A 14,600-nucleotide genomic window follows, 5' to 3' on the forward strand; every position below is an offset into this window, starting at 1 on the left:
TACCTCAAAAGGTTAAACATAGAATTACCATAAGACCAAATAATTCCACAACTATGTATATACCCAAGAAAAATGAAAGACATATGTCTACACAAAAACCTGTACATGAAGGTCCAGAGCAGTATTATTCATAATAGTGCAAAAGCAGAAACAACCCAAATGTGTAACGACTTAGTGGCATATAGCCATACAAAGGAATAATATTCTTCAGGCAAGAAAGGAGCGAAGCATGAGAATTCCCTGGTGGTCCAGCAGTTAGGGTTTTGGTGCTTTCACTGCTGGGGCCTGGTTTTCAACCCCTGGTTGGGGAACTAAGATCCCACCAGCCATGCCAAGCAGCCGAAAAAAAAAAAAAACCAGAAATGAAGTACTGATACATAAAACAGCATGGATGAGTCTTAAAAACATTACACTACGTGAAAGAAGCCAGAAACAAAGTTCACAAATTGCATGATCCCATTAATATGCAGTGTCCAGAACAGGCAAATCCATTGAAACACAAAGTTTGATTAATGGTTGCCTAGGGCTAGGGTGACTGGGAAAAACAAAGAATGACTGCTAATGAGCACAGGGTTTCTTTTTTTTTTCCAGCCTTTTTGGAGTGATGAAAACATTCTGAAATTGTGGTGGTAGTTGTAATAACTATGAATATACTAAAAATCATTGAATGATACACTTTAAGTGAGTGAACTGATGGTGTGTAACTTACACTTTAATAAAGCTGTTATTTAAAATAAAGATGATGACTCCAAAAACAACTCCTTCAGAGAAAACAGACAGAAAAATCTCTGTCCTCTCCAGTCCACAACAATGTAAATCTAAATACCCACTCTTGATAATGTGGGGACACTCACAGGAAATTAGGGAGGTAAGTGAAGTTATTGTCCATGAAGTTCAAAGTCCAACCATTTCCATGGTGATTTTTTTTTTTTTTTTTTTTGGTCAGTCAGAATGACACAAGCCATATTTAGAAATGCATTCCAGAAAAATGCTTTGAAGAATTTTATTCCCAACATTCACAAATTTAAAGTATCTATTCAGACAAGAGAAAATGTCCAGAAGACCCAGTTCTTAGGTCTCTCTCGCTCTCTCCTTAGGACTCTTCTTTTTTTGGCTCACCTTCTGCTGTCACATTAAAATGAGTGATAGACAAAGATGCTAGTTCTCTGTGCTCTCCTCCTGCCCCTCTGGCCATTCTCAGTCACCTCTCTGAGTCACTGACAGAGCTGAAATGCTGTGGTTCCATAGAGCTCTGTTATGCCTTGTCTGTTTCTAAGATCAACAAATTCTCACTGGGAGGATCCCCAAATCCATCTCTCGAGCCCCAGTCTTTCTCTTGTGCTCCATATTCCAAATATTCAACGGCCTAGTGCACAGGTCTTTGAATCAAATGTCCAGAACCAACTCTCCCCAGTCTTTCCATATTCCTTCCCTGTCTTGGTGAATGGCATCACTATTAACTTACATGAACAAGCCAGAAACCTGGACTTACATTCAATTAATCATTTAGTCAAGTTCGTTCTGTTCTCTTAACATTTTACAAGTCTTTTCTATTTTCACTGCCAATCCAAAGTTCTAACTATCTTTATCTCCTGCCTGAATTATAGAGGAGCCTCGTGAGTGATCTTCCAAATGCCTGGACTGCTCCTCTCTGGTTGCTGTGTGATTAATCACGCCACTCTCCTGCTTAAAACTGATTACGGCTCTCCATTACCTTCCCATCTTTCTCCCACCTCCCCCACCCCATTTCTGCCTAGTTCGCGCCTGTGCCATTTTTCCTCTCACCATCTACCCACTGAGCTCCTTCTGCATGGAAAGCTCTCCCGGCTTACTTTTACTCCTCCTGAATGTCTGACACGTCATTTTGGGAAGAGACCTTGACAAAGCCTGAGGTAGGAGCAAATGCATGTGCAACCATAACATCCTGTTTTCAGCCCTGTCTTAGCATCATCTTTGCTGCAGAGTGATGTACTGCATCACAACTGCCAGCTTCCCCTGTGCTTCTCTGCCACCTCCAACAAAGATCACTGAGGGCATTCAAGACATTCCAGGGTGCTAAGCACCTTATAAACATTCAACAGCTATTTGCTGAATAATTAGTTCATCCTCAGTATTTATTTAATGGCTATTTCTATACAGCATTCATATGTTCAGCCTTGCTAGCCACAAAGGCAGTAAGCTAAGTGCTAGATAAGAGAGTCCAATTGAAAAAGAAAAAAAAAAAGCTGACAAAATGGCATGTTTACCCAAGTTCTCCTCAATAAAACTGATCATTAAGTGACTACAATGTGTCAAGCAGTACACCCAGAGCTTTGGATACATAATTTCATTTAGATTCACTAGAACTGTAAAAGAAAAACAACTGACCTTAACTGAATGGACACTAAGTAGCAGGCGCTGTGCTACACACTTCACACTTGTTAGCTAATTACCCTGTGAGGTAACACAAGAAGCTGAGTGAGTTCTTTGGGGTCCTGCTACACTGGTGAGGTAAATAGTCCCCAAAGAGCTGGTTTGTGCCTGGGGGGCCTGCCACTAGCAGCAGGGTTCTCCATCACTACATTACTCTACCTCTGTCAATTATCTAGACTGAGACATTGTTTATTATCCTTAGGAGATGGTTTCATGCTATAGGATTCTTGACAGGAACTGGCAGGAAGTTGAGCCCAGAGATGAAAAAAGAGAAAAGTTGTTTCTCTTTAGGAGATCATATCCATTGCTGATGATCCAAATTCAAGGCTCTGGGGACTAGACTCACAAGAGATCCTAGTCATCCTTCCATCCCTTGGTCTCCCTCCTGTATATTTACTGCCTTGATATCAACCCTACATGTGTTAGCCTAGGTGGTCCCTATCCTGTTCCCTTTCCTTACAGTCTCTTACAGCATTCATCCTGCCAATTGTGCTCACCACAGTTCACAGTTCAATCCTGGTCACCTGGTCTGCACAAGCACTGCATAAATGTTGGCTACTGTTTCTGTTACATCCTAAATGCCTCTTGCTCTCTCCCTTACACTGTTCAGCTTCCAAAGAACTAGTCTTCAGGAGCAAGCATTTAAGGCCAAGAAAGAGTATCTTCTATGAGGACTAGAAGCCAAGCCTCCAGATGCTCAGGCCCCAAGACCTTTTATTGAAAGCATAATAGATAGACAATAGCAAAATCTAAGTAGCAAGCTAAAAATGCATGAGAATATCAGATACTGGAATAAAACTAATAGCTCCAATCCCAAGGGACCAAACATTCTATTTTATCCCATTTCACAAAATTTAGTAAGTCAGCACTCAATCTTTAACATAGTGGCTCTCAACAAGTGAAGACAAGGCTATACATACAAACATACAAACATACAAACACACTCTCACTCACTCACACACACAGACATCCACCCAGGGGACATTCTGCAATGTCTGGAAACATTTTTTGGTTGTTACAACTGAGAAAGTGCTAGTGGGTAAGGCCAGGAATGCTGCTAAACATCCTGCAATGCCCAGGACAGCCCCCTGTCCACCTAAAGACAAAGAATAATCCACCCAAAAGGTCAACAGTACTGCTACTGAGCAACTCTGCTAAACAAAGTCCTTCCATGTTCAGGTACCTAATGTATAAGTTATTTCTTTCTGGGAAGATGATACAAACTTCCCCCAGAAGTTAAGCCACAGTAGATACATTTAAGGTATCACTGGAAGAGAGGCAGGTAAATGCTAAATACCTGGTTGAGAAATCAAATGCTGGGACTTGGGAGGAAGGAGAGCACTGTAGAGGCTGAGGCCTTGTCAAAGATCCCAGAGCATATGGGACTCCTCACTTCACTGCAAGCCTGCCAATCGAGGCCCCCTGCCCCCAATCCAGAATCACCCCCTCCAGCCTCACTTGCAACAGGTCCCTTCCACTCACCCTTGGCTCCTGCCACACTGTCCACCCACAACAGCTGCTTCTCCACAGGGCTACTATGTCCCAGTGTTACTACTGGAAAAAACCCTCAACCACTTCCCAAAAGCTCTGCCCTCCAGTTGAGGAGTACCCAGTTTTCCCCAACCCCAGGCTGAGGAGGACATGTCGTCATCTCAACCCAATCACCCAATCATAAGAGTGTGTTTCTATGATTCCTGCAGACAAAGGTGGAACATGCTTTAAGGGACTTCTCTGGTGATCTAGTGGTCAAGACTCTGCACTTCCACTGCAGGGGATGCAGGTTAGATCCCTGGTCTGGGAACTAAGATTCCGCATGCCTCAAGATTCGGCCAAAAAACAAGCTTAAAAAAATAAAGAAAATGCTTTTTTTTTTTTTTTAAAGCCCTAAAGCCTTGGACTTCCCTGATGGTCCAGGGGTTAAGACTCCGTGCTTCCACTGCAGGGAACACAGTTTCAACTCCTGGTCAGGGAAGTTCCACATGCCATGTGGTATGGTCAAAGAATAAGCATAAATAAATATAAATAAATTAACTAATTTTTTTTTTTTAAAGCCCTAAAGCCTTGCTCTCTGCCACCTAAAATCAGGACTTAGCAGCTGCCAGCCAGGAGACGCCTCACTTCCTGTAGTTGCTCAGTAAAAATAGGAAGTGGGGGAGGAAATTCACAAAGCAGAAACAAAAGTAATCACTGCCTAGCTTCCTGAACACAAATCACTGAGCAGGGAGGGTATCATTAAAACATGGAAACGGAAAGGGAGACATGGAGAGCCAACACCAGGGGAAAGGAAGTGACACTTAGGGGTCCACCAAGTCCAGACTACTTCTGTGCCCGGGAGACTGCTCCCAAAGAAAATTACATGCAAAACTGGGCTCTAGTTTATACAGAAAGTTTCCAAGGAATATAACCCATGTTAGTTTAAAGAATCGTGCGACAACTCCTGAAACATTACAGTTATATCAGAGTTTTTAAAAAAAGTCAATGAAAAAATTTTTAAGGATGCCAAGATTAAACTATATTTTTCCTGGTCAAGAAGTGGCTACTAAAACTGCTATTAAGACAGGGACTTCCTTGGTGGCCCAGTGGTTAAGGCTCTGTGCTTCTACTGCAGGGAGCACTGGTTCTAGATCCTTGGTTGGGGCACTAAGATACTGCATGCCCAGTGGTGAAACCAAAACAAAATAAAACAAAAAGTTACTAAATAACTGACTGGTTGACAAAATCTAAAGCCCATGCTTTCCTGTATGAAAACTCAAGTAAACAGGAAAAACAACCTACTAAATATACAGCTTTGTACAGCCAAAACAAAACAAAAAGTTACGAAATAACTGACTTGTTGACAAAATCTGCAGTCCAAGCTTTCCTATACTGAGGTATGAAAACACTAGTAGACAGGAAAAAACCCTACTAAATATGCAGCTTGCAGCAGCCAAAACAAAAAAATATTAAAATCATATTGAGGTATGAAAACTCAAGCAGACAGAAAAAACTTTATTAAATAAAAATTCTATTCATAGAATTCTAAAAATTTCTAATCATAGCTAGAATCTGTCGTAGTTAAAGATTCTTCTACACCTGTGTCCTCTAGCACGGCTCAACCCTGTAAGTTGTGCCTGAATACTCTAGGCACCTAGGATGCACAGGTTAACAGTGCTGGTGTCAAGGGGATTCTGGTCTAATGGCGTAACACTGCTTCCACGGGCTGACACCTGACTGCCCCTTGTGCTGACACCTGCTCTAAAACAATTTATCATCACAAAATACGACATTCCTCCATAATAACAAAGCAAGTTAGCATTAGCAGATTGTCAAAAAGCTTTTATACTCAGTAATCTACGAATAACTGATAATTTCAGTTACAGCAGAAAAAACAAATTTTCTAACCACAAAGGCAACAGAGTTGAAATTTAGCTTCAGAATAACACAGGTTAAAAACAAAACAGGCCAGGACCCTGGCGGTCCAGCAGTGAGGACTCTGCTGCCACTGCCCATGGTGCGGGTCCCTGTGAGCCACGAGGTAGGCCCAAAGAAACAAACAAATATTAGAACTTTTGAATTGTATTAGAGAAATGCTCTGAGTCAAAAAAAAAAAAAATCTCTGTTGAACAGAAATCTCCAAAAGAAAAGGAAATGGGGCCGGGGGTGGTGCGCAAGGGGAAGTCAGAGTCTTGCTAAGAGGCTTATCTGTAAAAAACTACCCCACATTTCCAAAAGGTGAACAAAGTTGGCTCCTAAACATCTGAAAAAGTTTACTCAGGGAAACAAAGTTTTTAATCTACAAACTGAAATGGTCTTTGACCAATTAAAATGCACCCAAGCACTATGAAGACATTCATTACAACAAACTACCCTGCTGATGGAAATTCGAGCATAAATCAAGGAGAGACGATAACTTTAAAGTAAATCATTAAATTAAAAGTTACAAAATACTGATGTAATTTTTCAAATCCGATTTGTTAAAAAATATATTTTTTTAACCTAGACCTATTAAAAACCTTCAGTTTTTGTTTCAGTGTGTTAGAACACGGAAAGGCTTTGATCTACTCAGCTCTGGTTAAGTCTAGTCCAAAGTTTCCAAATTTATGTATCCATTAAAAAGTCATTTAAGAAAACATAAAGTTCTATAGCGCTACTCATTCTTAACAACTTGCACTGTGGAACCTACCCAAAATTAACCTCCAATGGGGAAAAACAAGTATTTATCAAGAAGCTTACGTACAAATGTGTAAATCAAACTGTAATATGGAAACTATTTCTCTTACTACAGAGTGGAACTATATAAATTTTAGATAAATACACTTCAGATTCAGGATAATTTCTGAAAATTTAAGGTATCCATGAAAAATTTTATCGATGGATATAATAGAAGTTCCATCCTTTGGACTGGGAACAAAGCCTCCAGTTTTTACACCCAGCAAGCCTTCCCGTCTCTCAAAAAATCCCAGTAAATCAGAGTTATAGCTCAGGATCTCATTCTTCTCCACAAACATTCCAGCAAGTCAAATATTTAGCAGTGAGGACATTCAAGGAGCCTCCTCCTCATCTCAGCCCCACTTCTTTCCCAAGCAGGCAAGACAGCCCTAGGAAAAGGACTGCTGTGGCTCATATTCTTAATTTGCGGGGTAAGATGCTCCAACTTGAGAGATTTCATGGAAACAGTTATGGCTTTGGGAGACAGATTGACCTAGATATGAAATCCTGCTCTTAGTAACTATCAGCTGAATAAATGATATTTACTAACCCAAGATCTTATGCGAATTACTGAACTCCTGTGCCTCAGTTTCTTCAGGACTTCAGTGAGGATTAAGTCCATAAAGGACAGCACTCAATAAATGGAAGCTACTGCTTTGAAACAGGCCACAGACCAGTCAGAGGGCAGCATTTTATCTTTTTTTAAAAATTCTTCTTTCTGGCCTGCTATCATTAAAAATACAAACTCCCCTTCACCCCCACCCCCACATAGTTATAATAACTTTCAAAAATATTTTTTACCTTCTTGCAGCTCTGGCCTCAACTCCCAAAGTCCTGGCAAGAAACTGAAAGCGGTGCTGCCCTGTGTTCTCCAGAGGGGAAGGAAACCAGGCCCTCCCACTTCCCTGCTGACCACTCCCTCCTCTTTCAGCCCCAAACTAGAGAAAGAACAGGGGCAGTGCTAAGGAACGAATCACCTTGCATTATAAAGTACATCACAAAGCAACTTAAGCACAGGTGCCTTCTCTCCTACCTTGAGATGGGGAACAAGATAGGTCCTTGAGGACTTCCCTGGTGGCGCAGTGGACAGAAGTCCGCCTGTCAGTGTTGGGACAAAGGTTCAATTCCTAGTCCGGGAAGATTGCACATGCTGTGGAACAATGAAGCCTGAGCACCAATTACTGAACCTGTGCTCTAGGGCCCACAAGCCACAACTACTAGAGCCCCTGAGCCTCGAGCCCATGCTCCGTAACAAGAGAAGGCACCACAACGAGAAGCCCTCATCACACCTCAACAGAGAGTAGCCCCAGTTCGCCTCAGCTGGAGAAGGCTGCACACAGCAACAAAGACCCAGTGCAGCCAAAAATACAGACAAATGAAAAAAAAGACTACAGATCCTTGTCCCTGGTCAGAGAAGCCACTTTCCCCTCTCCCTGCCTAGGTTACCAGACTGCAGCTCTCAAGGCTGGGAGCCAAGCCAGCTTCCTCTACCTGTTCTCAGGCACATACATCCCCCTCTGGGATCTGGGAGTTGGGCAGTGGAAGACTCAAGTATTTCTAGGTTCGCCAGTCATAATGACCATCTCACTGGCACCTAATCCCCAAATCATTTTCAATTAAGAAAATCTGAATTTTTTTCAGTAATACCTACCTAGCTTTAATTGCACACTCAAAATCAATCTTTCACATTATGATTCTTTGCAACTACCAATTTGAAAAAGCATATATCTGATGGTGGCCTAGACACAAGGAACACAGTCAAAATAGTTTAAAAAAAAAAATCAACATCATCTAGGAATGAATCCTAGAAACAGACTCAGGAAATGTAGAGGCCTGTATCCAGGATGCCCACTGGCAGCACTGACTACAAGCACCAACCTGGAACAAACCCACATGTACTGCATTAAGGGGTTCATTAAAAAAAATTACACAAGAACACCCCACAATCATGTGAAAGATCAAGGTAGAGCTACCACATTTCATCAAGCCTAAACTGTCATTATCATAAATCATATCATTATTTTATATATATTAAGAACAGTGACTGGCCATGGCATTAATATACCCCAATTTCAGGCTCCCTCAAAGCTCTTTCCTGCCTCATTTCTCTGCCTCAGTCCACCTCAGACACATATCACCCCCAGAACAAGCCACTTTGTGTCCTTGTCTCTCCTTTCACTTTTTCTAGAAGTTACCAATATTTAAGATCCACTGTTTCGATGAAACCATCTCCAGCCCCTTTAGTTCCCACGGAGCCTTTGCAGATGAATTGTGGACACACAGAGACAGACTGGACAGATCTTCACAGTCACTTTGGTGCACAACACAGGGCCACACCACGACCACCACCACCAGAAACCCACACCTGTCAGGAACTGTTCTAAGGACTTCACAAATAACAACTCCTTTAAGCCTCACTATAACACCAGGAGGTAGGCACTATTACTTTCCCCCTTTTCAGACAGGGTAAATTGAGGTAAAGAGAGGCTTAGGGGTTAGTGACTAATTAAGTAGTAGAGGCAGGATGCAAACTCAAGCAGTCTGGATACAGTCCTTGCCCTTAACCTCTACGCTACATTCCCTCTCTAAATGACTGCTGCGTACAACGGACATTTGGCTTTTAATTCCTTTTTCTTTTCTTTTGGCTGTGCCATGCAACCTGTAGGATCTTAGTTCTTGGACCAAGGATAGAACCTGTGCCCTCTACGTTGGAAGCGTGTGTGCATGCTCAGTCACTCAGCTGTGTCCAATTCTTTGCAGCCCCATGGACTGCAGCCTGCTAGGCTCCTCTGTCCATGGAATTTTTCAGGCAAGAATACTGGGAATAGGTTGCCATTTCCTACTCCAGGGACTCTTCTCGACCTAGGCATCAAACCCACATCTCTTGTGTCTCCTGCACTGGCAGTCGGGTTCTCTACCACTAAGCCACCTGGGAAGCCTTACAGTGGAAATACAAAATCTTAACCAATGGACTGCCAGGGAAGTCCCCCCATTAACTTTTAATTGATAATACAAGTACATCATTGAAAAAATCATATTGTACAAAAGAGTATGCAAGAAAAAGCGAGGTCAGTCTACCAACCTCAATTTCTGGAGCCTCATTCCAATGGCAATCACTGTTCCTTTTCTATCATTCGAGAACTGTCTTCCTGCTCTTAGAAATCTGTTTCATGAGTACCCTCTCTCTCTTTTTTTTACACAAATGGGCACATATACACATTGTCTTGCATCTTGCCTTTTTCACTGAGATGATATTTCTCTATGCTTGATGCACTCTGCACCTATGCTGTTTTGATTCAATACTAAGACATACATATTTTCACACTTTAACCCAAGACGTTTTTATGAAGTCAGAAAATCTTGTGACCTTGGACTTCATTAGGAAACAGGAGCCACAAAAGGCTTTTAAGTGCATAGCAGATATCAAGGGTTAGCCTTATAGCAACATGCAGGCTGAATTGAGGGGCAGAGATCCTGTAGGTGATATCTGACATGTCATTTCTCTTTAACAGTAAATACCTACATCACAGGATTATTATGAGGAGCAAACAAGGTAATATATGCAAAGCACTTCACAAGACATCTGGCTGGCACAGTGAGGCTAAGGGATAGACACAACGCCGGATGCAAAAGCTAGAGACTGTTATGAACTATATCTTCAAAAAGCTGGCCCCACTTGCCAGTCTCATTTCCCTCTACTCCCCTATTCAGGTCTATCCACCCTTCACCCTAAATCTCCTTCAAATCACATACCTCAAGGTTGCTCAGCTCTACACCTCTGTAGCTGTCATGATCCTGCCTAAAAGCCCGCTCCCCTTCTGGTGGAGATGAACTCACTACTTCCCACAGTATTCAGCTCAAGACCAGCCTTCCCCTGGAAGTCTTCCTTGACAACTGTGGCTGAATTCTTTGAATAAGCAGTTTGGGAAGAGCACATCTGTCATGACTTCCCACCTTCTGGCTCTCAGCTTTGTCAGTGCACTAAGGAACAAGTAGGTTCAGGGGGACTGATTCAGGCTATCTAAGCTCAAAGATGACTGATGTATTAACCACAGAAGTGAAAGTCAAAGTTGCTCAGTCACGTCCAATTCTTTGTGACTCCACAGACTATACAGTCCATGGAATTCTCCAGGCCAGAATGCTGGAGTGGGTAGCCTTTCCCTTCTCCAGGGATCTTTCCAATCCAGGGATCGAACCCAGGTCTTCCACACTGCAGGCAGATTCTTTACCAGCTGAGTCACAAGGGAAGTCCAAGAATACTGGAGTGGGTAGCCTATCCCGTCTGCACTAGATCTTCCCGACCCAGGAATCGAACCAGGGTCTCCTGCATTGCAGGCAGATTCTTTACCAAATGAGCTATCAGGGAAGCCCTGAAGGCCAGTTACAAACTCTATAAATACTGACAAGAGCTAATACTGAGCACTTACTGGGGGCCAAAGAGGAAGGTGTTATTATTACCCCATTTCTCGGATGGGGAAACAAACCAGAATCTGACCAAAGAGTCAGGATGAAGAACACTCTCAACAGGCAATCTCCATGTAAAGTCATGTTCTAATCAAAGGGTTTTTGGATCATGGCAGCAAAGGAAAGATTCTTCCCACTAGAGTCCACTAGAGGTATCAACAGAGATGCACCCATCTGTTTGGAAGTGCAAAGGCCCAGTGGAGGACTGCACACAGCTCCTGCAACCAGGGTCCCCCGACGGTACTACAAACACGTAAGTCGATTCTTCTCTTGGACCCACCAACCCAATTTCCAAAGGTATCTTCCGAAACTTCTCCTTCCAGAGTCCCAGTCTTTCTTCTGAGGATACAACATTAAGTTTAAGCATTTGGCCACAAACACATTCCAATCATGCCTTCTAAGGGTTATAGCTGGGTCATTCTCGTTGAACTTGAAAGTTTTCCCTGAAATTCTCAAACCTACATTTACAAACTTTTCTTGCCTTATATTTTTTCTATAGATAATTGATGTAACATTCATTCTGATTTCAATCTCAGATGATCATTGATTCAATCAACAAATAATCCCTCCGGAAACACTGTGCTTCAGGCTGTGGAGATAGCAGCAGTGAACATGACAGACAAGATCTCTAAAACCTGTCTCCTGCTTCTAGGCACTTGCGATACTTGATGAAATTGCTTATCTGGTTTTCTTACCTAGGCCATGCCTTCCAGCTCTCTATTCCAATCTTCCAGTACAGTAACTGGCCTACACTGTGAAGTGAAGCGAAGCCGCTCAGTCGTATCTGACTCTTTGCGACCCCATGGACTGTAGCTTATCAGGCTCCTCTGTCCACGGGATTTTCCAGGCAAGAGTGCTGGAGTGGATTGCCATTTCCTTCTCCAGGGGATCCTCCTGAGCCAGGAATCAAACCTGGGTCTCCTGCATTGCAGGCAGACGCTTTACCGTCTGAGCCACCAGGGAAGCCTACACTGTAAATACTCAGTAAATGTAAGCTAACTAAATTCATGACTAAATTCACTGGGTCTCGCTTTTCTAATTCAGAGTAGGATCATATTATGTCTGAAGTCCCTTAGAGCAAAGGTACAAGTTTCCATCAAACTGTAAGGAATAGAAAGCAAATGGCAAATACAACCCAAATCAAGAAAGAAGAGTTGTAATAAGTCAACTGGTAAGGACTTGAGAGTCACAAAGGACAAGCCACCTTGGGAAGCAGTGAAGGGCTCCCTCACCTGAAGAAAGTATGGCCTCAGGAACATGTGCAGGGGTCAGTTAGAGTGAGAGAAAGAAATTACTTGCAGCAAAGTCTGAGTTGGGGTCACCAAGTGGAAACAGGGTGAAGGGATGAAATGGGTCTCTACCTAGAAGTCACATACTGGATGAGTGAGAATGAGCGTGCGCTAAGGGACAGAGGTAGAGGTATTAAGCTAGGCCTTAGAAAATGCCTAGGCCCTGATGCTGGGAAAGACTGAAGGCAAAAGGAGAAGGGGGCAGTAGAGGATGAGATGATTAAATAGCATCACTGACTCAATGGACAAGAATTTGAGCAAACTCTGGGAGACCGTGAAGGACAGAGAAGCCTGGTGTGCTACGGTCCACGGGGTCACAAAGAGTCAGACACAACTTAGTGACTGAACAACAACAAAAATACAAAATGCTCCCAGGCAGATGTGGGAAGAAGAGAAGCAAAGACAAATGAGAAAGCACAGTCACAAAGTTAAGATAGCATCAAGAAGGCCAACTAAGAGGAGGTTCACAACAGCAAGAAAGTGTGGCTCACCATGCCACATACTTATGGTCAAGGGAAATGAGATAGCAGCAGCCACTGTGTCTATCCATTAAGGGACCATCAGGAGGATGGACTCAGTATAAATAAAGACATTTGAAGCACAACCCCTGATACATCCAGGCTTTCAGTGAACTTATACTAAGAGAAAATGGGATCTCACTTTTTCTGTAACTCCAAAAAAGCAATTCCTTATTCAAACCAACATTCTCTGTCCACCTTGGAAGGTCATCATTTTCCACTAAGCAGAAAGTCACAGGAGGGAAGAGAGTGGACACTCAACTCATGTGATGTCCCAGTCCACTAACTCTCAGAAACAGTAATTTTCCTATAGATTTGTTAGATTTCCGTGACAAAAAGCTCCTGGTATATTAGGCTTCAGATTAGCAACAGAATAAACATTTAGCAAAATTTTCAGCTGAATCATGTGCAACTTGTTTAAAAATTTTTAAAGAGGATGCTTAAAACATGCTGTCTTCCAAAAATCCAGGGATAATTTTAGATAGAAAAATCTAGGCTTGCCAAGGGAATCTGAGAACTTTTCTATCTTGGTCTCCAATGCTAACCTACGTATTCGTGTGCAAAAATAGAGGAAGATTAGAATCTCAAATGCCAGATGGAAAAGTTGCCACAACAAACCTGAACTCTTCATATGGAGTTTGTTATCTTGTCAGTAAGAAAGCAAATGAAACAGTAGTAACTAAACTTTGTCAAAAAATAAAAATTAAAAAAAAAAAATTCAAACATAAAATACTCCCAGGACTTTTAAGGAAAAATAATTTTTACAAAAGATACTGTGAATGGAATTTTGAAAAAGCATACACAAAATCTAAATATCAAGTCTGTAAGGAGTCCTTTACAAACACATACTTAGAACTTTTCGGTGTAAAACATGATACAATGGCAATCACAGCTTATTCAATAAAATTGGGAAGGTATTTGGGAAATTTTTCATATCTTAAACCAAAACTCTATTTTAAGTAAATTAAATAGCTAAAAGAAAAACAAAATAAAACCATGAAATGAGAAGCAAAGATGGCTGTATGTTATAAATACTGGAATGGAGAATAATTTTGCAAGAGTCAACAAAAGAAAAATAATACTATGTATTTTTTAAATGAATGTTACCTTTGACCTTATTTGTTAACTTATCCTATAAGAACCATCAGACAAATTCTGTGGCAGAATCATCTATCCCATGACGAATTGGAAGCACCTTACATGTTCATTAGTAGGACTTGGTTAAATTGTGATATACAAAGGTATAATGAAGTCCATAAAAGTGATAATACATGTATTTATTGGTATCAACAAAATCTTAGCAATGGCTATCACTGAATGGTAGGTTACATGATGACTGTTACTTTAAAAAGTACTGTCACAACACTTTGTGTAGTCTTGAGCGAGAAGAAAGGAGAATGAATTGCTTTTATAATGGGAGTGAGGGGCGGAATTTGAAAGCTATTTTCAAATTAGGGCCTCTCCCCTCAAAGCTAAGTATTCCATCTGGCAAAATTTGTGAGGAGAATAAATAAAATTCTTATCATGCCAACCAGGCAAGCTTCTTTCCTCGCACCGAGCAGAGCAGGAAGACACACCCCTGACCCTGCGCTCGCCCCTCGGGCTTGGATCCTTCATCCTCATCCCCGGCCCTCTCGGGGTCCCCGCGCAACCTCCCCGGGCCCGACTGCGCCAACGGGCTCAGCGGGGCCGGAAAATCGTGTTCCTTGGGGCCCGGCCCGGCCCGGCC

General features: G+C 42.1%; 1 protein-coding gene across 2 annotated transcripts in view; it reads right to left on the reverse strand.

Moving 5' to 3' along the window:
* KIAA0355 (KIAA0355 ortholog) overlaps positions 1-14,600 on the reverse strand; it is an 84,867-nt gene that overhangs the window by 69,687 nt on the left and 580 nt on the right. The window contains exon 1 of one of the 2 annotated variants that reach the window (XM_027515969.1): positions 7,402-7,497. The exons of the other annotated variant lie outside the window; for it this stretch is intronic. The gene's annotated coding sequence lies outside the window, so the exon portion shown is untranslated. Of the gene's footprint in view, positions 1-7,401; positions 7,498-14,600 lie in introns of those variants that run through there. 2 annotated transcript variants of the gene reach the window in all.

The sequence above is a fragment of the Bos indicus x Bos taurus genome, chromosome 18, assembly GCF_003369695.1.
Source record: "Bos indicus x Bos taurus breed Angus x Brahman F1 hybrid chromosome 18, Bos_hybrid_MaternalHap_v2.0, whole genome shotgun sequence".
In the NCBI taxonomy this organism is placed as follows: domain Eukaryota; kingdom Metazoa; phylum Chordata; class Mammalia; order Artiodactyla; family Bovidae; genus Bos; species Bos indicus x Bos taurus.